The 26,341-nt window shown below is 33.3% G+C and overlaps 1 long non-coding RNA gene across 3 annotated transcripts in view; it reads left to right on the forward strand.

The window, feature by feature from the left end:
- The window catches only part of LOC119238980 (uncharacterized), a 511,870-nt gene that overhangs the window by 163,750 nt on the left and 321,779 nt on the right, over positions 1 to 26,341 (forward strand). The window lies entirely within an intron of this gene.

Consider the following 26,341-nt stretch of genomic DNA (forward strand, 5'->3'; position numbering starts at 1 on the left):
AGTAATGTAACGAGCTATTTCATTATAATAGAGGCTGAGGCCACCAGTAGGTAACTCAACTTCTGTAAGATAATTTATTATGCATCTGCTTGCATTGAGAAGAGAATCCTCTTAGATTTTAACTATTCGAAGATTTCATTTTCCAGTAATTCATCAACAAAAGTGTAAGCAAATATTTATCACTTAAGATTTTATTTTTTAGGGCCCATTAAGTGATGATTATTTTTAGGGAATATTTTAAGTTAACATCTGGAAGATATTTCTTTTTTTTGGAAGATATTTCTTAATGTTAAAAATGTCAGAAAGAAACTTACATATATTTATAACCTAAGCTGGAAGCTGAGGAAGTATTACACTGTTTCCAATGCAGTGAGTAATACTCTGTACGCAAAGTGAAGATTCATGGCTAAATTCAGGCAATTTCAGTGAGTATTTTCACCCGATGGCTGAACATACTCAGCTTTTTTGGAGTTTCTCTTTGCTATAAGTTCAATAATATTCTTTCATATGACATGTCAAAAAATGTCGAAGTCTTATGAACAATATTTCAAGTGTCAAATCTGTGTAGCAAGAATTTGAAGTGTTACTTTTTATTATTATTGTAAATGAATGACAGAAATAATAGATGTTGTCATGACAGCTATTTCTTTTGATATTGGGAAATTTTCTTTTAATTGGATTTTTTCAGCTAAACTATTCATATAAAATGGTTTACACAAGTGATTTCTAGAAATATATTCAGCAAATTAAGTCATTATTCAGGAAAAATGCTTTGGAAAAATATAAACATTCAGTGAAAATCATCATGAGTAACCTTAGTTTTCATCCTAATAAAATGAGCAAGAAAAGATTAGAAAATATTTAAACTTGCTTTTTTTTACTCTCAAAAGCCAATGAATATGTATTGTATTTATGAGAATATATGTTGATGAAAAGATACTTCAAAACCTGAAATTTAGATTGATGTTCCTATGTAAACCATGTAAATATCAAGTTAATTCCTTGGATAAAGACTTAATGCCTAAGGTAGTAGATTAAAACATTTTTTTTTTATCTCTGCTTTATGTGGAAGACTTCTAAAGACAAACACACATCATCTAAATAGGGTGATGCAACTATTAACTTTATAGTTAATTAATGAAGTAAATAATCAGTGGCAGTGGATATGCAGGCGAAGGAAAGAAGGTGGGTACTTGATACAGACAGAGTTCACTGGTAGTAAAAGACAGTAGATAGGAAATTTCTATAATAGATAGGGATTTGAAAACATTCTGTGGAAGAGGCATGTGTTCATGATACAATTTTAAAATCACTGCTGCTGATGCCGTTATTTTAAATAATATTATTGAAGCTTATGTGCAACCATTATATTGTGAACACCTACTTTGGGAAAAGGGTAATTTTGCAAGTCTATATTTATGCTCTTTATCTTTACTTAAATGCTTTAGATTTTTTGCAATCTCTGCTTTTTAACTTTACAATATTTTTGTAAGATTCTTCCATATTGTGATATGTAATCCAGTTGATGACTTCTACATGCTGCTCAGTATATGAAGGTTCATATTTAATAATTTTTACTCTGGCTTCCATGAGAACAGTTGAATTTGGAAGTGAGAAATTATTCTTTACCTGAATGAATTCCAGATCTGTTCTGTAATCCTAACTAATCATTGAAAGTTATCTCACTCCATGAAATGTCAAAATAAACTATCAAGATGGATTTCTAAAATAGTTGGCAAGCATGGAGGGAAAGATGTAAGAGAGGATTTAAGGTTGATTTTAATTTCACTTGTGTCTTAATAACACAAACAAGAAGACATTTTATGGATAGGTAATACTGTTTATGAATTCTTTGTTACTAAAACAATATCCTACAAATAGTAGCAATAAAGCAAGGCGAAAACATAAAATTGCTGAATCTTTTTTGTGAACTTAGCCATTTCTTACACCTGGAAAGATTTTCATCTGTCTGTTACCCCAGAAATAATTTCCACACCCTTTAGCTATCATACTCGATCCACTCGTCTATGCCCCCATCACAATACATTTCTATTATGTATGAATATAATCATACAATATGTGTACTTTTGTAATTGGTTTCTTTCATATAGCATGTTTTCAAGATTCATCTATGTTGCTACATCTATCAGTATTTCATTTTACAGCCAAATAATATTTTACATCCAAATAATATTTCATTGTATGAATATGCCAAATTTTGTTTATCCATTTGTGTGTTGATTGGCATTTGGACTGATTCCATCTTTGGCTATTATGAATAATGCTGCTGTAAATACTTGTGTATAGTTTTTGTATGTAGATATGTTTTCATTTCTCTTGGGCACCTAACAGTGCCCTAGCAGTGGAATTTCTGGTAACTGTTTAATCCATTAAGGAATTAGATGACTATTTTCCAAAGGAACTTTAACAATATTATGTCCATCAGCAATACATGAGGGTTTCAATTCTCTCTGACACTATTACTTCCACAGAGTCAACCCTGATGCATCAGCAAAATATAATAAATTCTTCTTTGGACTCAAGAGGATTATATTTGTTTGTTTGTTTTGGGCTCACATCACTTTCTTTATCATTGTTAGTATGGGTCTTACCTGCCTGTCAGCATTAGCATTTTTATGGCAGGGTTTATTTCTAATTCACTAATTTCATCCTTCAAAGCACTGCTATTTTAGGTGGCTTGAACACAGCAAAAATTCAGAAAGTATTTGCTGAGGGTTTTAGATTAAAAATGAACTAGATGACCTAGTTCAATGTAATGTGTGACAATTTCTGCCAGTATGAGCCTAGAAAGCTTGTCTGGCTAAGTCGTACATGCATAGAAGTATTCAATTTCTAATTTTGTGATACTGCTTTTTAATCATGTGCTCTTAAAAAATTCCTTAAACTTTCTGAGATATTTCTCTATCCACATATGTGAACTTTAATATTGTATAATGTTACTGTGACACACATATATGTGATAATTTATTTGAAGTACCTAGTATAGATCCTGACACATATTTAATGTGCATTACATGGTAGCAGACTACTTTATAAGCTTAAGTGATGTTAAACATAAAATGTAGTAATCCCTCTCCACAGCAAATTTCCTTTAATAAAGACACAATATATGGATTCAATCATAGTTACATTTCATTAAATTGCAACAATTTTTGAATGAGTAAGTGTGAACTGCAGGTCATTTCAAATTGTGGCATTGAAAGGATTGAATCTGGGTTGTCCACACCAGATAGTCTGCTCTAAGATGGATTTCACAGCTTTGTGTTTTCTTTCTGTTCTTTTGCTCAACTTGATGTATATCTCATCTGTGCCAATATAGATCATGAAAACTCTTTGCCTTTGTGCTGTGCACGTTACTGACTGTTGCTTAAATTCTATATGGCAATATTGATATAAAATGTTAATAGCCAGGAGTAGGAACAAATGGTAATGACAATATCCCAATAGACTAAGAAGTGTGATGTCTTCAAAAGACAAAAATAAAGTAGGTATATACTGTCAGGTTGCTATTAAGACATGGAAAATGAAGTTGCTCTGAGGTCTCCTGTTGTAAGTTTTAGTTGTGTGGAAAAATCACTGATAAGTGTATTCTTTAAAATTACTACAAGAAGCACTTTTAAATGTAAAACTGTGAAATACCTGGCATGGGATGTATTGAATACAGCTTAGTAATAAACTTATTATAGAACTTTGAGACTCAATATTTATCAAACTATCAGTCTAACTTTCTACCTACCTACCTACCTTCCTACCTACCTATCGATCTACAAGTAAGTAATACTTGTCTCTATGAACATTCTTCCTGGTTTATAGAACTCTTTGTTGTGGCAGTAAAATTGTGTTGTTGAACTGTTGATACTAAACTTTCCATCACTAATGTTGATTTTGGACAGGTTATCCACTTTCTAGATTAAAGACACTCAAGGTTACTAATTATCATTTATTGAGTTTGTAAATAAATGCATTTTGTGTTTCAGATATGGAACAGAAGTTTATTGTAATATGGAAACTACTTGTGTTTTTTCTTACTAATCCAGTAAATAAGAAAAAATCACCACCCATATTTAACTATTACCTTTCTATAATAATTATATTATAAGTTTTGAACTTGTTCAGAATGTGGGATTATTTTTCAAATATTTGACAACTCATGATTTCCACAAAAATACCAGTAGCTTAGATGGTAAATATTTGAAACTTTATGTATTTTTTTGTGCAATTACTAAAATAAGTCTTTAAGCTTTAGTCTTTAAGCTAATATTTCACATGTATGTAAATGATTCTGAAGGCAATTTCCCTTCTACAGAGATTTATGGTGTTCTGGAAACCTCAGCTTCATTATCTATTTTCTTGAGGAAGCTATATTTGTGTAAATGTATTAAACCTGATTCTTATCTTAAAAAATATGACTCCATTTATTATTGCCAGTTTGATAATAAAAACCGTAAATCACAATCTCTGGATAAAGACTTTTTCTCTCATGGTTCCAAATAAGAAAAAAAATATGCTTCTGTGTTTATTTAACATTTGGTGGTGATGCAATAAATAAGACATCAGCCAAAGAATGACTGTGTCTTTCTTTAATTTTGCTCCCTACAGGTTGTGTTTCACATGGATATGGGCATGAGTTGCCACAGCAGCTTGATATCTAGATTAGATTAATGTCAAGATTGCTCTAAAGAACATACTCACTATAGATTTCCCAAGTTGTGACATTATATTCTTGATATTCCTAAACTATGTGCTGATGAAAATAGGTCCCTTTATGCTATCTCCGTGATCTTTGGTAGATCTAATGGTATAGTTACCATTAGAATCTTTTTGGTTTGTTTTTAATGGGATGTAGTAAAAGTAGTAAAAGTAGTAAAAGTTTGTTTTTCATGGGATGTAGTTTTTAATGGGATGTAGTGAAATTAGGAAAATAGCTAAAAAATCTATTGAAGTGTGGATCAAGCATCCTAGGTCTCCAATTGTGGCTGCATCTTATTTTTTATTTTACATACATTTTACATCATTGTTCATTTTTAAACAATATTTGCTTCCTCCATCCCTCAGGTGTAGTCCCCCATAGAATTCCCTTCACCAGTTCACCCCTGTATGATCACCATAGTCCCCTGTGCCCTCCATCCTTCTCTCTGATCCCTCTCCCTCCTCTTCCCCTGCAGGATGTCTCTGGTTTATAATTGTTTGTTTTGTTTTGTTGTGTTTTGCATTGTTATTATTTTTTCCTTGATGTCTTATTTGGTTCCCCTATATTCCTCCTATAAGTGAAATCATCCCATATTTTTCTTTTTCCTTCTATCTTATTTCACTGAGCATAATTCCTTGTAGCTCCATCCATGTTGCTGTATATATACCACCTCTTCTTGACCCAGTCACCTGTTTTTGGGCACTTGGGTTGTTTACAGATTTTACCTATTATAAATAGTGCTGCAATAAACATAGGGATATAGGTATTCTTTTGAATCATTGTTTTTGGGTCTTTTGGGTATATCCCTAAGAGTGGAATTGCTGGGTCATATGGAAGCTCCAATTTTAGTAGGCTGAGGAACCTCTAGTCAGCTTTCCACAGTGGTTGGAACAGTTTGCACTCCCACCAGCAATGAGGGGAGAGTTCCTTTTTCACCACATCCTCACCAACATTTGTTGTTGCTTGGTTTTTGATATGTGCCATTCTTACTGGTGCAAGATGGTATCTCAATGTGGTCTTAATTTGAATTTCCCTGATGATAAGGGATGTTGAACATTTTTTCATATGCCTGTTGCCCATTTGCATTTCCTCTTTGGAGAAGTGTCTTTTAAGTTCTTCTGCCCATTTCTTGACTGGATTGTTTATTTTGTTTTGTTGAGTTGTGTGAGTTCTTTGTATATCTTTGTGATCAGTTCCTTATCAGTTGACTGGGGCAAATATTTTTTCCCAATCTGTGGGGTGTCTTTCTATTTTGGTTAATGTCTCTTTTGCTGTGCAGAAGTTTTTCAGTTTGATGTAATCCCAGTTGTTTATCTTTTCGTTGACTTTCTTGCTTTGGGTGATGAGTATTTAAAGATGTTATTGCAATGTATGTCTTGTAATGTTTTACCTCTATTTTCTTCTATATATTTTATGGTTTCAGGTCTTATGTCCAGTTTTTTTTAATCCATTTTGAGTTAATTTTTGTGCACGGTGAAAGGTAATGGTCTAGTTTCATTTCTTTTGCATGTGGTGGTCCAGTTTTCCCAGCATCATTTATTGAACAAACTGTCCATGTTCGATTGCATATTATTTGCTCCTTTATCAAAGGTCAGTTGTCCATATAAGAGTGATTTTATTTCTGGGCTCTCTATTTGGTTCCATTGGTGTGTGAGTCTGTTTTTGTTCCAATACCAAACTGTTTTAATTATTATGGCTTCATAGTATAGCTTGAAGTTTGGAAGTGTGATACCTCCTTTCTCCTTTGTTTTCATCAGTAGGGCTTTGGTTATTCATGGTTTTGTGTGTGTGTGTGTGTGTGTGGTTCCATAATAATTTCATCAGTATTTGTTCTATTTCTTTGAAGAATGTCATTGAGATTTGTTTGTCAGGCTGTGTTTGTAGTATGGTTTCATGGTAATATTTTTTCCTTGCATTTTTGTTTAAGCTCTGTATTAAATTTTTCCTCAGCAGAACATCTAGCATCCAGTAGGAATTCAAAAATAGCAAATAACATCATAGTTTTATTATCTTATGTTACTTAATAGCCCTGGCAAATAGGAAATAACACCATTTCTTTCTCCAAGATGAAGAAGAGAAATACAGATAGGAGCTTAAGTGAATGAGTTCCATACCATGGTCACAGAATCTTTTCTTAATAAATAGCTTATTAAGGAGGTTGTAGTCTTATAAAAAGGAAATGAAAGTTCAGATGAGGAAACCTGCATTTGCTACTCAGCATTGACTATGTGGATATATATCCTTGCAGAAGTTCTCATTTAGCTTAATCATGGTGCAAAATGATAGGATAGGATAAAATGCTCTCAGAGCCTTTCAGTTCAGGGAGGCATATGTAATATGAATGGTACCTAAGCCTTACTTGAGCCTAGTATGTTTCAGACTTTGTTGAGCACTAGCACTTTAAAGTTTTTGTTTTAATGTGGATTTCATAACCATCACAATAACCAGGTGTAGCAAGTACTACTAATAGTTGGATTTAACAAGGAAATGGATGTTTAAGGATTTAAATATTTTACACACCGTCACACACTTGGAAGCAGCAGAATTGAATATTAAATAAAGGTGTCTGACTCCGAGGTCTGTGGGCTTAAGGACCATGTACCTTGCATCATTATACACAGCCTGTCAAGACTTAGGAAGTCATACATGTGTGAAACCTGCATTTCTTGCAACTTTATTTTCTCTGAGTAGATGGTTATTTGCCCATAAATCTGGCTTGTGCTACAATGAAACATACTTCCTTTTTAGTTAGCATTTCCTGTCTGTGCTTACTCTTTAGCTATTATCAAGAGAGTGGCACATTGTCCAATGGAATATTTCTACTGTATTTTCAAGAGACTGCCCATGCTATCCCTGAACATGGATCAGAGGGAAGGTTCACAGAAATTATAAATGAACAGTCAAGGGAGTGTCTTTTGTAGCAAAATTATAGGAGTGTCTCCTTAGGTCAAAGTCAAAGTAAGGATGAATTAACTCCAGAAGCTATTTTGAAAAGGTGAAATTCAATGATATTGCAGTTGTTGGACCAGGTGTTAAAATGTTATTGGGTGTTAATTTAATTTTCATCCTGTCAACACTCATCTGAACTGTAACAGCTGCTAAACACGGTTCCACAAGAGCAAACCATCCTCACAGAAGAAGCAGATGCCTAATCAATAGGGCCAATAGAAATGTATGGCTCAGCTAAACAACCTGCACAAGGGGGAATGAATCCCATAGGGCTCTGTCTTACCTGAATAGAAAAGAACTTTAAAGATAGTGAGACTATTCAAGCAGCAAAAACAGGAGGCTGAAAATACTTGGTTGGTTTCCTATTGAATCATTTTTTAAAAAATTTATTCTACATGACCTTGGTTTGGACAATGCCTTGTTTTCTCCATCCTCTCGAGCTTTCAGAGGTATTGAGGATGCTGTTCAAGTCTCTCTTTGCTGTTATTATCTTCTCACAGGCCGTGTACAGTTTAGACAAAAATTAACTCCTTTTAAACAAAAAGCACCTTCCTTTAGGTTCTACATTTTAGAAATAATAATGTCGTAATAGGAGTTACTAGTTATTCTTCATTGCATCCTATGCTGAATAGGATTAGATGACTTATAACTGGGAAGACTTATTGGATTTAAATGATAGCTTGACTATTAATTAACATAGTAGAGGATGTAATTTCCTCTTCTGGAGATTTTCTAACAGAGGGGAAGATTACTGTGTCGATACCAATGTCATCTAAATACTCTGGTTTGACTATATAACCTCTTAAGGTGGGTTGTGCCATGCATTTAATAATCTTTCTGTGCCTGTGTGTTCTATTCCTCACCTAAAGTATCATCTTATTTTATATCTCTCAGATTTGACTATGTTTCCTTCTGGAATCTTGTGGTAATGTGCTACAAATTATCTGATGTCTCCTAAAGAGGAGAGTTAATAGTACCCTGGAGCTTCAATATTAGAAGATTTAGGAATTAAAAAAAAATGAATAGCGTCTGGCTGTTTAAAGGAGGAAAGTACAAATTTTACATGGATCTTAAAGTTATGCATATTTCAAATAATTTGAATGCTGAAGTAGGTCTCTTCTACATACACAAATACTTGACAGTTGTTTTCTTTTTAGGGATCACCAAGGGAAAGATTTGCTATGGCTACTTGTCTAGCATGTTCTGCTGGAGGAGAGATCTTCCCTTTTCTTGAGCTTGTTAAATGTCAAATAAAGCAAATCAGCACAAAACAAAGAAACACTCATCCTCTACTTGATTTCCTGGTGCTTACATGGTTTCTTCTGCTTTCTACTACTACAGAAAATAAAAGCTTTAAGAAATTATATAGTAATGCTTATTTTATCCTTTACTGGAAGAGTGGTCCTGTGAAATACTTCAGAAAAAGGCTAGTTTTGAGAAGATAAAAATAATTATGACATTTGAGCTGATAAACTTGCCTTTTAAATTTGTTTGTGGGGAGAAAAGTGAGCTGTTATTGGGGGGATTTCAAAAAGACCATAAGGGAAATGTTGAGAATTTGGTGTCATGAAAATCTTGCTTCAAATATAAATACAAGTAAAGTAAGAGGAGGTGAACTAGGCTTTTAATAGAATAATAATTTTAAAATGGCTCTTTGGAACTTTTTGTAGAAAAACAAAAGGTAAAAATCAAGAATTATATTTCTTAGCATTGAACTGAAACTGAGGGCTAAAGTATTATTAGTTCTGTATAGTTATCACAGCATACTCATTTTGACTCCCACTTTGTGTTAGGAATTTGAAGAACCCAGAATTTGGTACAGGAATATATTATCTGAAATTCCTTTACCTCCTCTTTGCTCACCTCCTGTGATCTTCTTCCTCCATAATCCCTCCCTCTTTCCTACTGGTAGGAAATGAATGTAGATGTAACATTTTGATGAATGAATTTTGTGTGATTTCAGTGAAGAAATATGTACTTACAGGTTAAATTGGGTTTCTCAGTGTGTTAATACATTATCACAGTCATTTATAAACTATTCTTATTACTGTAAATGAATTTCATTATATAATTTATATAAAATAGATAATAGATTAATGAATGTTATTATTTCCTTACTTTCACTAATTAGGTTATTACTAAATGAGATCAGCTAAATTCTGAAGCTTTTAATGGAAAATTGATGTAGCTTTTGTGAGTCCTAGAAATCTTATTTCTTTGTTCTATCACTATAATATATATACAGATTCATCATCAAATCTTGATATTTAAATCAAATTAAATGTAATTTAGTGGAATGATCAGCCTTATAAAACTTATAAAAAATTAAAACAAAGTTCATAGAGAAATTAATGTTTCATCTTTTCTCTTACAGCTAGAAGATTTTAAAGAGAAAACTACTTACAACAATTCACTTTTTTAAGTGATTTCAGAGCAAAATGAGCAATTTGAGGTGCCACTTCATTTAGGCCATGCTGTCTAGTAACTAGTGTGATTGTTTGAGAGAGTGTAGTAAAAATGAGAGATGGAGGAGGAGATAGAGTGCTATCAACACAATGTGAAAATATCTACAAGATTTAGACAGTTCTAAATTTTGATTGATTGGTTCGTATTTCACTCAAGAATATAGCAGGAAGACATTTACTTCCAACTTTTCACTTATTTTCATATATGTAATTTATTTAATTTTATGATATAAAGCTAAAGTAATATGACTTCTGCTATTATCAAATTGATACTGCCTTTCTTTTGGGGAACCTCAAAAAGTTGAAATATACCACTTAGCAAGTACACTAACATATACTCATCCTCTAAATCTATGCTTAGGTTTCAGAGCAGCTTATTTTTCTTCTAGAATGTTAGGTCTCTACTTTTTCAAATGCCTATAAAATTATTTAGTGCTGTTATCTTCCTCATTGTACCTCTGTGTTTATCACAGTACCTGGTGCATGTTGTGTTGAATAAATTGAATAAAACTTCTCAGTTATTTCTTTATTTGTATTTGGAAGAGCTTATCTGAATTTACTTGTTGGAGGAAACCACATAAAGAGATTAAGATTTCCTCATGATCTCATGATCTCTTGAATCTCTAAAATCCTCATTTACTGAGTTTTATTCTAATGATCTTCCTAAGGTAATGCTATCATTTTTAAACTTAAATGTAGCCTATTATATCTAATGAAAGTTGAAAGCTAAAGACATACATCTAAGCACAAACCCAGAATTATAAAATATTGAATCTTGCATTAATCCTGCTACTAAAAAGTTTGGAAATGCTATTTACATAATTATGAACACAAATGATCTTTTGAAAGTTGTGTTTTTGTTTCATAATTCCAATAACATTATATTGAAGTATATGTCCAAAGGATATAGTACACCATGATCGTTTGAGAATTCTGTACTTGGTTTGTTCTTCAGAGCACTTATCATTTAGATATTACTGAATATCTGATTTAAGTCTAAAAGGAACTCCTGACAAAAAATTGACATTATTTTTTACATATATAAATGTTTATGTTCTTTCATGTACAGTGTTGCATCCAATGTAGAAGCTTCATGGGAAGAGGATTTTGTTTTGTTTACTGTTGAGTCCCACCCTTAGGATAGAGTCTGCAGCAGCGCTGGTGCCTGGTTAGTGTTGGATAAGTCAGTGAGTGAATGAATCCTACATAAGGGTGATTGGCAGTGAGTGCTGCTGAACTCTCGACCTACCTGAGTGACTCCCCCCCTACTCTGAGACCTGGAATCTTCTCCTCCATTAACTATCATGGCAGTATTTTCATTCGAATTTTGGCTGATTGTTTCTTCACTGTTTCTTTTGTCCAGATGAACTAGACATTAATGTAGGATCTCTTTCCACTATTGCTATGTGATTTTAAGGACTATGGCTTTGTTGCTGCTCATAAGGAAAGGTTTTTATAGGACAGATCAATCTAGGATGATGACTTGTTAGGTGCTGTGTTCAGATGATGATATCTGTTTCCTGGTGGGCTTACTTGTGTAGGCCATCTACTGGCGAGGTTTACCTCAATGTTGGGTAACTGAAATGAGACAGATATAGCATACTTCAAATTAAAATATAATATAATACATTAACTAATCTCTGGAAAAGATCAACTATTTCAGCAACACCAAAACATAAATGAAATAGCTTACTTGAAGCTATAATTATCACTTACAGCAATCTAATTTTGAGTTAATTCCCAAACCTAAGTATCTCATATAGGTGGGGTCTTTCAATAGTGTCATGGGATCCCTGATTTTCCTGAAAAGTAAGGAAAATCAGTCCACGTACTGATACTGAAAATTAATTTTGCTTGGTAGACCAAATGACCAAGGAAATAATTTCTACATTTTAAAAGATAGGAGCTATCACAAGAATTATGTAACTGCGGCACGATTCCGAAAATGATTTGGAAATAGATTTTATTGAACAAAAATGTATTCAGAGCATTGATTTCTCTGTAAATTTTGGTGTATGGTAGCAGAATCTGTATTGTTTTGCAGATTCAAAGAAGTTGGAAAAAGTAATTTGCTATTATGCTGTGATAATAAGTTCCTAGAGGGACAGCAGGGTAAAAATAATGTATTGAAACTGCCCTCAATTTCTAAAGACTTTCAGAACATAGCCATTGATTACAAAGTGTGATTTGAGAAGGCAAAAGAGGCCGTTTTTCCTGCAAACAAATTAAAAGATGCATATTGACTGCAGGGAAGTATGTCATCACTGAGAAATCGAAAGCAATGGGACTTTAGGAAATCAATCAGCAGTCCAGTCGAATTAGATATTTTCTACTTAGTTTTTGGACCTCTATTTGGAATGTGCATATTTTCAGCAGAGATGAATTTGTTTTTTTTTTTAAATAGTAAACTCAGGTTAAAAAAAAAAAATGACCAGAGGGACAGGTTACAGATTCTAAGTAATTCATATTGAATATTTTAACAACCTTAAAATATACAGAAATTCCCTGAAATTTTGTGTAAATGTACATCCTTCTATAAGTTTTGTCCCATTGACCCTTTTTTTTTTTTTGTAACAGTCTGGTTTGGATGTCCTTTGGGAAGGTATGATTCTCTAATCTTAGACTAATAACCAGCTTGCTACATTTATTTTAACATTTTGGGGATTGAAAAAGACCTGTATTCTTTCAATAAGTAAAAATACATTTGTATTACATTTTAGTCAGTTCTTTTTTTATGATAACAATAGATATTACTTTAATTTTCATTGTGGTTAATATTTTTATATATTTTTAATTGTGCTAATATTAGTTAACAACAGTATATGCAAATGAGAGGTATATGATCACACTTCTTCAGATGTATGTTAACATACCACATCTAGCACCAGAGCACCCATATTCGTCTGCCATACTCCCTTGGACCCCTGCACATTTTGTGCTACAACACCCACCCCCCGCCTGCTGGTAGCCTCAATTCTATAATTTCTAGGGTTTGTTACTGGTTTGGTTTTATCTGACCCTACGTTTTGATTCTCTATATGCCACATAGAAGTAAAACCATCAATTATTTGTCTTTTTCCTTCTGATTTATTTCACTTAACATTATCCCCTTCAGCTCCACTGTAAGAGTTTGTCTTTTTATTTATAGCAGAGTGATATTCCACAGTGTATATATACCATATGCTATGTATCTATTCATCTTATTTATTTGTCGTTTGGCACGTAGGTTTTTTCCCTACTTGGCTATTGTAAATTGTGCTACAGTGAACCTAGGGATGCATGTATCCATATGAATTAGTGTCTTTGCACTTTCTTGGGTAGATACATAGGAGTGGAGCTGCTAGATCTTATGTTAGATGTATTTTTAGTAGTTTGAGTAAACTTGTTGTTTTATAGGGGTGGGGCCAATCTGCATAGTGGTGTATGAGGGTTCCTTTTCCTTCACACCTGCACCATTACTTATTGTTTCTAGTCTTTTTGAAAGGGGCCATAAAACAAGAATGAGGTGGTATCTCACTGTGGTTTTGATTTACATTTTCCTCATAATAACTGATTGTGAGCACTTTCTCATGTGCCCACAGGCTATCTGTATGTCTTCTTTGGAGAAGTGTCTAGCAGTTCTTCCCATTTTGTTTATTGGGATCTTTGTTTTACTTTACCTGAGTTATATGAGTTCTTTGTAAATCTTGGCTATAAGCCCCTTTCAGATGTATCATGTGCAGATATATTTTTTCCCCATTTGGTAGGGTATCTTTTTGTTTAAATAATAATATCTTTTTTTTAGTTTGATGTAGTCCTATTTGTATATATTTTCTTTCTGTTGGAGATAAATGCACAATATATATTCACTGAAACGAGTGTCATAGAAGTGTTTTGCCTTTCTTTTCTTCCATATAATTTATGGTTTCAAGTTGTAGTTGGTGTGATAGTGGTCTAGTTTCATTCTTTTGCATGTGGTTATCCAGTTTTCCTATAACCTTTTCCTAAGTATATACCCATAACTTGACTCCTTTGTTGTAGATTAATGGACCATATAACTATGACACTGTTTCTGGGCTCTTAATTATTCCATTGGTCTGTACACATTTTTTTTATATTTTTTATAAATTATTTTATTTTATATAATTCTTACATCATTTTAAATTTTTGCACAGTGTATGCATTTTCATCTTGGTTATATTCCCCATACAATTCCCACCCCCTTTATTCTGACCCCAATCCCTTTTCTCCTTCCCCTGGCCCCCACCGCAGTGTGTCTCTGGTCTATAGTTGCCAGTAGATTTTGATTTTTACTTTATTGCAATTAGTCCTTTTCCTGGTCCCTTACTTAGGTTTTCTAAATTTCTGCTATGAGTGAGACCATCTGGTATTTTTCTTTTTCTTTCTGGCTTATTTTGCTAAGCTTGATCCCTTCCATCTCCATCCATGTTGCTGTGAATTGCATGAGTTTATCTTTTTTGATTGCTGAGTAATATTCCATTGTGTATATGTACCACATCTTCTTGATCCAGTCATCTATTTTTGGGCATTTGGGTTGTTTCCATAGCTTAGCTATTGTAAATAGTGCTGCTATAAACATAGGGGTGCAGGTATCCTTTTGAATTAATGTTTCTGTGTCCTTTGGGTAAATACCTAGGAATCGAGTTGCTGGATCATACGGAAGCTCTATCTTTAGTAGGTTAAGAAATCTCCACACAGCTTTCCATAGTGGTTGGACCATTTTGCACTCACACCAGCAGTGCAGGAGAGTTCCTTTTTCTCCACATCCTTGTCAACATTTGTTGTTGCTAGTTTTTTTAATATGTGCCATTCTGGTACCTCATTGTAGTTTTGATTTGCATTTCCCTGATTACAAGTGATGTTGAACATTTTTTCATATGCCTATTGGCCATTTGTGCACATGTTTTTATCACCATACCATACTGTTTTGATTGCTATAGTTTTGTAATATAGTTTGAAGTCTGGGAATGTGATACAACTGTTCTTTTTTCTGGGAATTGCTTTGTGTAAGATTACCTTTTTACAAATGTTAAATTTTCCACTTCATGGTTAGGGGATCTCTTTACATCATCTTTGTGTCTTCTTTCTTTTAATAATGTTTATTTAAAAATTTTTCATTGTACAGATTCTTCACCTCCTTTGTTAAGTTTATTTGTAGGTATTTAATTCTGTATGATGAAAAGCAAATGGAGGTTTTTTTTTTTATTTCTTTCTGTTCTAGCTCCTTGTTTGCCTATATTACTATATCTAATTATTATAAATTGACTTTTTGTGTTTTTAAATTAATTAATTTTTAATTGATGTAATGCTTGGATAATCCAACAGGTATTACCACCAAAGTGCACCTGCCACCAAATCACCCACAATCCATTGTATTTTCTTCCCTCTTTGGCTTATCTTTCCCTAATGCTGTCCCCCTTTTGGTGCTGTCTCATTCTTTGTTCATAGGAGAGCAACTGATTTATGTTGATTTTAAACCCTGCAACTTTTCTAAACTGATTAGTTGGTTTGATTATTTTTTCCATGCAATCTTGAGAGTTCTCTATGTATATTTTCATGTCATCTACAAATAGTGATAGCTTTACTTCTTTCCCAATTTGGATTCCTTTAATAGCTTTCTGTTGCTTAATTACTCTAGTTAGAACTTCCAATACTACATTGAACAGAAGAGGTGAGAATGAACATTTTGTCTTATACCGGATCTTCGTTGAAAGGTTTCAGTGTTTCACCATTGTGAATGCCATTAGCTGTGGATTTGTTGTAAATGGCTTTTATAATGTCAATGTATGGTCCACTTATCCCCAGTTTTCAGAGTGTTTTCATCAGGAATTGATGCTGAATCATATCAAATGCCTTCTCAGTGTCATATGGTTTTTAACCTTTCTTTTCTTTTATATGGTCAATTACATTGACTGATTTTAGAATATTGAGCCATCCCTATGTACAAATTCCACTTGGTCCTGATATATGATCCTTTTTAATGCATCATTGGATTTGTTTTGATCCTTTTAACAAATAATTTGATTTGTTTCTTTTTTGTGCATTGTCTTTGTATGCCTTTGGTAGTAGAGTATGATGGCCTAATAAAAAAATTTGGAGTATTTCTTCTTTTTCAGTTTTTTGGAAGAATTTAAGCAAGATAAGTATTAGTTTATCTTTCAGTGTTTTGTAGAATTACTTGTGAAGCCATCTGATTCTGGACTCTTGTTTTTTGGAAGAGTTTTGATTATTGTTTCAATTTCCTTGTTTGTTATTGTTTTTTCAGGGCTTCTAGTTCATCTCCATTCAGTCTCAGATGATTGTATAATTCTAAGAAAATTGTATATCTCTTCTAGGTTATTGAATTTGTTAGCAAATCGATGTTCATATCAGTCTTTAATTATCGTCTAAATTTATGCAGCATGTGTTGTGATTTTCCTCTTTCTTTTTGATTCTAATTGAGATATTTCCCTTATTTTCTTGGTGAGCCTTGCTTTTTCAATGAAGTAGCTTTTGAGTTTGTTGATCTTTTGGACTGTCTTTTAAATTTCTATATCCTCTACCTCTGCTTTGATTTTTGTGCTTTTGTTTTACTGGCTTTTGGTTATTCTACTGGCTATTCTTTTTCTAATTCTTCAAGTTGAGAGAGAAGATTGTTATTTGAACTCTTTCTTGTTTCTTGATACAGGCCTGTATTGCTATACACGTCTCTCTTAGTAATACTTTTGCTATATCACATAAGTTTTGGTTGGTTGTGTGCTCATTTTCATTTGTATTAGGGTGTTTGTAAATTCTTTCTTTGATTTCCTCATGAACTCAGTAGCCTTTTAGTAGGATATTGTTCAGTCTCCATCTATTAAAAGATTTCCCTGCTCTCTTTTGATAATTGATTTCTGGTTTGATACCTTTATGGTCTGAGAAGATGCTACATATGATTTCAGTCTTTGTCAATTTGTTGATACTTGTTTTATGTCCCAGAACGTGGCCTATTTGGGAGAATTTCCCATGTAAACTTGAAAAAAATGTGTGTTCTGCTTTTGGGGGATGCAGTGCCCTATAAATGTCTAATAGGCCCATCATGTCTAATTCTCTAGATAAGGCTATTGTATTCCTTTATATTTTCTGTCTGGTTGATCTGTCCATTGGTGAGAGTGGGGTGTTGAAGTTTCCTACCACAAATGTGTTTTTTCTGATGTTTGTTTTCAGAATTGATAGAAGTGGTCTAATGTATTTTGGTGCTCCTTCATTTGTATACATTGGTAAGTGTTATGTCTTATTGATGTATCATTCTCTTAATCATTATATCGTGTCCTTCCTTATCTATTGTTACCTTTTTTAACTGGAAATCTATTTTGTGTGATATAAGTATGGTTGTTCCTGCCTTCTTTTAGCTGTCTGGATTCGTACATTTATTCCCTTTTCCATGTTCAGTAAGTTTCCCCTCTAGTACTCCCATTATTCTTATGTTGTCTTTTTTTTCATGAAGTTGGATACTTATTAGAGTGTTTCTTTGATTGTTTAAAATTTGTTTTTGTCCTTTCCTTCTCTACCAGTGTTCTTTGTGCATTTGCACCTTCAATTACACTGACTCATTCTTCTACTTTATCTCTACTAGTGTTCTTTGTGCATTTGCATCTTCAATTGCATTGACTCATTCTTCTTTCTTTTTTTTTGAAAGATTTATTTATTTATTTATACAAGCACTGGGTACAGTCAGAAGTGCAGGAGGGTGAGAGAATTCACCAGAGCTAGAGCGGGGAACAGAACAGAAAGTCAGACAAAGTACACTGCTGAGGGGAGCAACGGGCAGCAGGAGAGGTCTGCATGCCATGTGGGACCCTCGCCCGGCGGCCAGGGATAGAACCAGTGCTGCAGAGGCTGTGGGCAGCTTCAAAACACAGCGCTCAACTGCTGCACCACCGGGGAGGCCCTACATTGATGCATTCTTCTACTTTATCTATTTTACTTACATGACTTTCTCTTAAATTTTTTCATGTCCTATCTTTCTCTTTTTAAATCCTGAAACTCCATTTTTGTTTTTACAGCTTCGTTTTCTGTCTTTCATTCATTGATTTTATTTCTAAAGATATTCATTTGTTTTTCTGAATTTTCTTCTGTATGATTATATTTCTTTATCATTGTAGTCTTAAACTCTGTATCTGATAGGGAAAACATATCTTCCATGTCTTTGAAGTTAAATTCTGGAGATTTTTTTTTTTTCTCTCGCTGTGTTGTATTGTTCCCTTGAGGACTCATTTTGCCATTTGTTAGGTTTTTCCTTTCCTCATTCTCAGCTTTGAGAGCCAGCTGCTGCATGTGGGCTTTCCTCTGGGCATAAATGGCTTTCCCCCCCTCACTGGTGAGTAACTGGTAGGGCTTCTCCCCCAATCTGGGTGAGTAGCTGGTGGGGCTCATTGGAGGTTGCAAGACCTCTGGCCACTCTGGTACTTTCCCTTGCGTGGGTCTGGGATTTCACTGGTCTCAGCAGGCCTCTGGATAACATGACACCTCCCTAAGTGTGGTCCTGGGTTCTCACCAGTCTTGGTCTGCTTTGGTGTTACCTCATGGGGGTGGGGGTAGTTTCAAGGTCTCTAGCTGATCTGGCACCTTCCCTCGAATGGGTCCAGGGTCTCACCAGTCTGGGTGGCTGCTGGTGGAATCTCACAGGAGGTGGCAAGTCCATGGAAACTCTAGATCCTTCCCCAGCATGGGTCCAGGTTCTCCCCGGTCTCTGTGAATTCATTTTATAACTGCCACTTTATTGTTCTACTGTTTAGTGTTTTGGTGGAGCTTTGAGGATTTTCTATATATATCATCATGTCACCTGCAAATAGTGATGGTTTTACTTCTTATCTTCAAATTTGTATTCTTTTTATACCTTTATCTATAAATATACTTAACTATGACAAATATCTAGACAATTTTCAAAATAAAAATTTATTACAATATATAAAAATGAATGATGTAAGAAAATAAATTTAATAAAAATAACACAGACCATTTTGTAACCAACTGACAATGTATTTATTGCAAAATACTCATTGTCAGTAAAATCAGATTCAGTGTAATTAGTTTAAATTATTGTATTTTTCACTATTTTAAACAATACCATATTGAACATCCTTATTAAAATATTTTAAGTTAATTTCTTTGCCACTAATCAACACATTCTTTGATAAAATTTAATATTTTTAAAGATTACAAAAGTAATGAGATTTTTATTACTTTGCTTTAAACTTAGAAATTGACTTAGTGAAAAATATTAAAACTTTAAACTATTTATTCATTCCATGCTTGTACAGTGATATCATTTGCTTTATTAAATATTTGTGTTATTTATTAGTCTGCAGTTTTCTTCATTTTAATTCTAGTTACTTTGAACAGTTTGTATAAAAGTACAATTTACACTCTATAGGATAATTAATATTTCATGGATAAAGTTAGATTTAATTATAATTTAATATAATTATGTATTTATATTCATAAGTATACTATATATTTACATTTATGTTATACATTAATAATATAAATATATATTCATATTTATTATATTTTATACTATTAATGTATGTTCATATTATATTTTATAATATTAATGTATGTTCATATTTATTATATTTTATAATTTAAATATTCATTGTTATTTGTTTCATTTTCAAATAGATACATAGAAAAGTTACTGAGTTTTTAACATTTAATCTTTTAACTACCTTTCTCAATTTTATAATTAATTTTAATGAACTTTTTTATTATGTGAATTACAATTCTACATCTACTTTCAGAGTGTCTTCTGACTGTCAAGTTATTTTCCTCAACAGGCATCATCAGCCTGTATACATTTTCAGTATCTGATTTTTAACCACACTCTTTTCATCCTATTGACCCAGAGTGTAAATTGATACTCTTATCTGAAGGACTGTTCCCTTGAGTATATTTAAACCAGACCAATCTCTATGTTTAATCTGGGTTCATCAAAAGCCATTAGCCTTGATTGGTTTGTTTTTTTCCTCCTCTATCTCAGAATTTGATTCTATTGAGTTAACAAGTATTTTCCCCAGAGAACAGCTACCACAAGCCTGTTTCAAGTAATTCCAATATCTCACTTATAGAAATTGAACTGATCTTTCTCCCACTATTGTTTTATTTGAAGAACTGTTGTAGTGAATTCTGTGTAAGTTTAAATCTGTGAGGACAAGAAGTCACTCAAATCTCTGTCATGTTAGCATGCTATTTATCATAGTTTCTATTTTTCATTATTGAATTATGTAGTACAGTTAAAAAGAATAAGCATTACTTATTGAAGATTTAAATGTTGAAATCCAATAAATCCCCATTAATCATGATTTCACTAAGTTGGGACTTAATGTCATTTCAGGAAAATTTAAGTATATGTTTATGTTTATAAAATATCAAAAAAGGTTGGTAAGCATTATAGCAATATATAAAAGCCTGGAAGAATTATTAAAGATGGGCTGTATTTCCTTTAAAATTTTCTAGAGTAACATTACTCAGAATATAAGGCAAGTCTGTTGAGCAAATTACAATGTATGAGCTACATCACAGCTTGTGCAAGAGTTCTTAATTAAGTTGTGCTGCTACTATGCGGAATCCATTTCTAAATACAGCTAAAACTCATTTTTTGCCACTGTAATTCTGAGGTAGAAAAATCATTGAATTATCATTTAGAACATATAGTTCTAGCTCTATTTTTGAATATCTGCAACTTTAGGATCTCAAGTAAATTATTTACCACTTCTGAGTCTAATTTCTTGTTACTTAAGTGAAAATACACTATTGTGAGTTGAATGAGTTTGAGTCTGAAAGCCACTATGAAAATTATTAACCAACAGGATTCTAAATACTTATTACTGTGTACTGAATTACTTTTATTATAAATTCGCAGGATGATTTTGACTTCAATTTTTGGATTCTGTATGGCAAAGAGCACAATGGCTTGTGTTAACTTGTCTATAAAATCGTAATTGGTATGAAACAGTTTTGATAATTGCTTTGGCTACAATATTCTGCATTATTCTCAGTTTCACTTAAAATATTTGAACTAGTGGTTATTCATGAATAAACTCACTGATAACTTGGAAAAATAACAAGATTCCTCATTTAAGCTCTCAAACCCTCTTTCCATTCTGCAAATTAAACACATCAGTTATATTTAGGAGTAATTTCTGATAAGACATTCTTTCTGATGCTATTACAACATAAATTTTAGATATTACATGTTTTAAATTAATGATGCCATTTTTTCATATAAACAAAAAAGAAAATCCTACATGAAATAAACTGAAACTACATTCTTAGAAGAACTATAACATAGCATACAGAAATGTAACATTTCTTATGGAAATATATAAAAACTTTAGACAAGTTAACTAAAGGTTAATACTTATTAAGCTATCATGAACAAAATGATTATGTTTAGAAAACTAATCAATTGTTGAAGAATAATGTTGACAAAAATGAAAGTATTAAATATTAAGTTTCCTTATATCCTTCAGCACTTTTCATTCTCACTCCAGGTAGCTATGCAAGAGACATCCATTATTTATGGGCGAAGAATTTCAAGAGAATAACAGAGTGAAGGCATAGATATAAAATTCTTGCCTTTTATATTTTATTTTTTTATTTTTTTTTTTTTTAAATATTAAATTTTATTTTTATATTCCCCCATACAATTGCAAACGCCCCATTCTGACCCCAATCCTTCCCCTCCCGCCCCCCACCCCCCAAAAAGTGTCTCTGGTTCCTTTTATATTTTAAAGCATACTTGTCATGTGTAAGACAAAATAATTTGGGAAAAAGTACATTACACAGAAGCAGTTCTCTCTAGGACCCTCCCTAAACCAGAGAAAGATCCCTAGAGCTCATGAAGTTAGCAATCAAACTACTGATAGGAGTTTCTTGTCCACTTTATTTTTCCCACTTGAGGCAATTCTAAACTGATGGGAACAAAATAGAACTTCCAGAACCTGCAATTAGGTATGATCAGTGTTAAGTTTCTATGGTCCTGGTAGAGAAGACTAGAAATGTAATGACTAAATGGGTTCTCCATGCACCAAGACATAATGTGTATATTAGTTTTTCAGAGTGATATTGACATAGTGTTGTGAATCAAATAATTGGAGACTTGCAGCAACATACGGGGTATGGATCATATAAAATACCACATGGGAGCAGGACACCTGAGATAATGCCATTGGAAGGATTTTCTTACAAGGAACTAGACTGGAGAATAACCAAGGCTATCAGTATCTGCAGATGATGGTAGAGGACAAAATGCCCACATCTCCCATATCACCTCTCATCTTAATAACCTTAATATTTAGATACAATGCCAGGAAGAAAGGGAGAGGTAGAAGGAATCCTTGAGTCTACCTTAACTTGGCAATGTGATAATTTTTTTTCTCCTTTGAAGACTGGGATTAAGATTCAAACTAGGTTGAGTTATAGAAAATTTAGAAAATTACTCTTCTGGACAACTGAGTTTGAATCTGTTGCACTTACTATGCTAGTTGTGCCTTTATATTGAGTCCTCTCCCTAAGATAAACTTCATTATAGTAACTCTCTCTCTCTCTCTCTCTCTCTCTCTATATATATATATATATATATATATATATAAATTCATTATATATTTGTAAACTCATTGAGTGTGTGCATGTGCACGCACACACTCCCACCCCCTCCCCCACAGAAAGATTAGGAAACTGGCAAATATATCGCCCTAGTAAATTTTCTCCTTATTTTCCTTTGTGATATGCCAAGTTCATCTGCAAAATGGGGATGTGTGTCAATTCTTTTTTGTATCATGTTTTGATGTCAAGAAAAGCAAATTTATTTTCTCTATTCACTTGAAAATAATTTGAGGAAAGTTCTCACTCTCTGTTACAGATGTTTCTGTATTTAAAATTCTTTCTGGGTAATGAGATTTTGGTTCAAGACATTTTTTTCTTTTGGTTATAAATTGCCTTTAACCATTGGTGGTGGTCAAGAAGATTTTAGAGACCTTAGCTCAGCAATAGATTGCTAGTACAGTTTAGAATCTTCTTGCAAAATGGGGAGTCGCCTACTTGCAAAGATGGCACACTGGCACTTGTGTTATTTGGATAGATATAAAGGAAAAGTTAGCAAGATTTACCTATCACCCCCCCATCTAACAGATGCAGTCTTGATAACACCTTAAATTATTAACCCTCCTTGTGTCCTGCCTTCTGCTTATTGTTTGTGTATTGAATTGTTTGTGTATTGAATTGTTAGTCCAATTTGCTTTAGATTTGGGTCAAGGACTAGAGATGATGATTTTCAGTGGTTTTATGTTGAGAAACAGGCTGATCAGAAAAGTTCATAGGAAGTTCTAGGATATGCTAGAACTGAGTTTATATCTGGAAACTGAAAAAAATAAAAATGAAAGATCTTTGATCTTTGATCTTTCATTTTTATTTTTACTTTCAAGATTTCTCTTGTTATGCTTTTTACAATTTTTCAATATGATGCACATTCCCTAATCTAGCTTTTATATCTCCTTTTTTAATTTAAGAAGACACAAATGGGATAGGGATAGTATTTCTCTATTTTTGCAGTGTTTGTCTTATGTATCTCTGAATCATGGACAAAAATATATTGTAAGACCTAGAAACTGTGTGACTTAATGAAACTTATTTAATCTTCAATGAAAATACAGAAAATTTGGTCCAAGAAATAGAAAGTTCACCATTTTTCTTTTTTAACATATTTATTAATCATATCCAGTGAAAATTACACTTGTTCTAGACATAAGGATGTAGTTGAGATATAGTAGTAAAAAAGGACTTCTCTCAAGAGACTCATATCTCAGTACAATGAACAGACAAAAGTAATAAGCTAAAAAAATAGTCAAAATCCTGCTAAGTTCCATGAGATAAAAAGAAAATGGGTATGGGTTTTCTGATAGTGTGGTTGGGTATTTTATTTTACAATGATGATCAAGGATTGTCTTTCTGAGAGGCTGGGTTTTAAGGTGAGCCCTAAATAACAAGAAAGAGATAGCTTAATGAAGATACTGTGGAAGAGTTTTGGAGGCAAAGGGAAAGCTAGTTGGACAGAAATTCTAGAGTGTCAAACACCTACTTGATGAGGGTGATGGCAACATGAGAAAAAAGAGAGGTAAATGTGGGACACTACTATAGGTCTCAAAGAAATTGGATTTTATTCCAGCTGTGGTTGGAATCTATTGTAGTATTTAAGACAAAAACATGAAGAGTTTTTTTTTTTAATTTTTAAATACTGCCATCTCTATATAATAGCAATGGTGAAATAATACGATCTGCTCCTATCTAGCCCGTCTGAATTGTAGCTTTTGATAAGCAGACACAACCAATACAAGTTGTTGAAAGTGACTGAGATAGTACAATTATTTGTTATCCCAGAAAAGTCTATTGATGGGATAAGGGATGGAAATACAAATTTGGAAGCCCTTGTTGATTGTATATAAAGCCATAGGACTAAATGAGATAATCTAAGCAGAATGATGATCTCTGGCTGTTTTTTGTATTGATAAATAGATTTACCAAGCAAAACAAAATTAACAAGACTTCAAGACCAATGTTTTTGCAAAATTATGGCTAAAACAGTTTTTTCTTTTTGTTACTGTATGTTTAGGTGAATTTGATTAAAAAATTGGCAAGTATGTGCTATAAATAAACATTTGAATTTTTTTTAAATCAAGGTAACATTAGTTTACGGCATTGTACATGATTTGGAGGAATAGGCTCATGCTTCCTCCGATGTATATTAGCACACCACCCCCACCATCAAAGCACCTGTACTCCTATACCATAGGCCATTGGGCTCTCTTGCCCTCATTTCCCAGCCTCCATCCTCCCTCTCCAGTAGTAGACTCAATTCTGCTGTCTATTTTTGGGGGGTTTATTTTGCTTTAGTTTTTGTCAGTCCCTTTGTTGTGTTTTATTTTTTTTTCCTTTATATACCATATGAGTGAAATCGCAGGTATTTGTCTTTCTCCTTCTGATTTATTTCACTTATCATAATCCCTTCCAGTTATGTAGGGCCAGTGTTAATCTTTTCTTTTTTTTTTAATTTTTTTTTAATAGAGGCATGTTTTATTTATTTATTTGTTTGATTGTTTGTTTGTTTATATAAGCACTGGGTACAGTCAGAAGCGCAGGAGGGTGAGAGAATTCACCAGAGCCAGAGCGGGGAGCAGAGCAGGCAGAAGGACCCAAGTACACTGCTGAGGGGAGCAGCCAGCGGCAGGAGAGGTCTGCGCGCCATGTGGGACCCTCCTCTGGTGGCCGGGGAGCAGCCAGGGATCGAACCAGTGCCGCAGAGGCTGCGGGCAGCCCCACAACCCAGCGCTCAACCGCTGCGCCACCGGGGATGCCCAGTGTTAATCTTTTCTTATAGTTGGTAGTCTTCCACTGTGTATTTATACCACATCTTCTTTAATCCACTGCTCTGTCAGTGGCCTTTTAGCTTGCTTCCCTAACTTGGCTATTGCAATAGTGCTACAATGAACACAGAGTGCATTTATCCCTTCAAATTAGCCATCTTGTATTCTTTGGGTGGATACCTAAGAATGAAATTATGAAATCATATATCTATTTGTGATATTTTGAGGCACCTCCATATTGTTTTCCATCGGGACTGGAACAGTGTACATTTCAATTAATGTTAAAGGCTCTGTTCTCTCCATACCCTTGCCAGGATGTATTGTTTCTTTTTTTTTGTTTGTATTTTGGTGTGTTTTCATGTGAGGTAGCATCATGCTGAGTGAGGTGGCATCTCACAGTGGTTTTGATTTGCATTTCCATGATAAGCGATGATGAACATTTTTCATGTGCCTGTTGGCCATCTGTATGTTTTCTTTGGAGAAGTGTCTATTTAGCTCTTTGCCCATATTTTGGAATCTTTGTTTTATTTTTGATGAGTTGAATGATTTCTTTGTAGATTTTAGATATTAGTACCTTGCCAGATGTATAATGTGCAGAACATTTTCTGCCATTTATTAGGGTGTCTTTTGTTTTAATAAGTTTTGCAATACAGAAGCTTTTTAGTTTGATATAATCTGAAGAGATATTTTTTCATGATGTAATATGCAGATCAAAGAGTGAAATACCCTACTCAAATTGTGTATCACTATGAGAAAGAAACTCCTGATAAGCTTTCAAGTGTTGTTTTTTTTTTTTAAGATTTATTTATTTATTCATACAAGACCTGAGGTACAGG

Source organism: Talpa occidentalis, unplaced genomic scaffold, assembly GCF_014898055.3.
Source record: "Talpa occidentalis isolate TD23 unplaced genomic scaffold, MPIMG_talOcc4v2.1 talOcc4.11, whole genome shotgun sequence".
NCBI classification, from domain to species: Eukaryota; Metazoa; Chordata; class Mammalia; order Eulipotyphla; family Talpidae; genus Talpa; species Talpa occidentalis.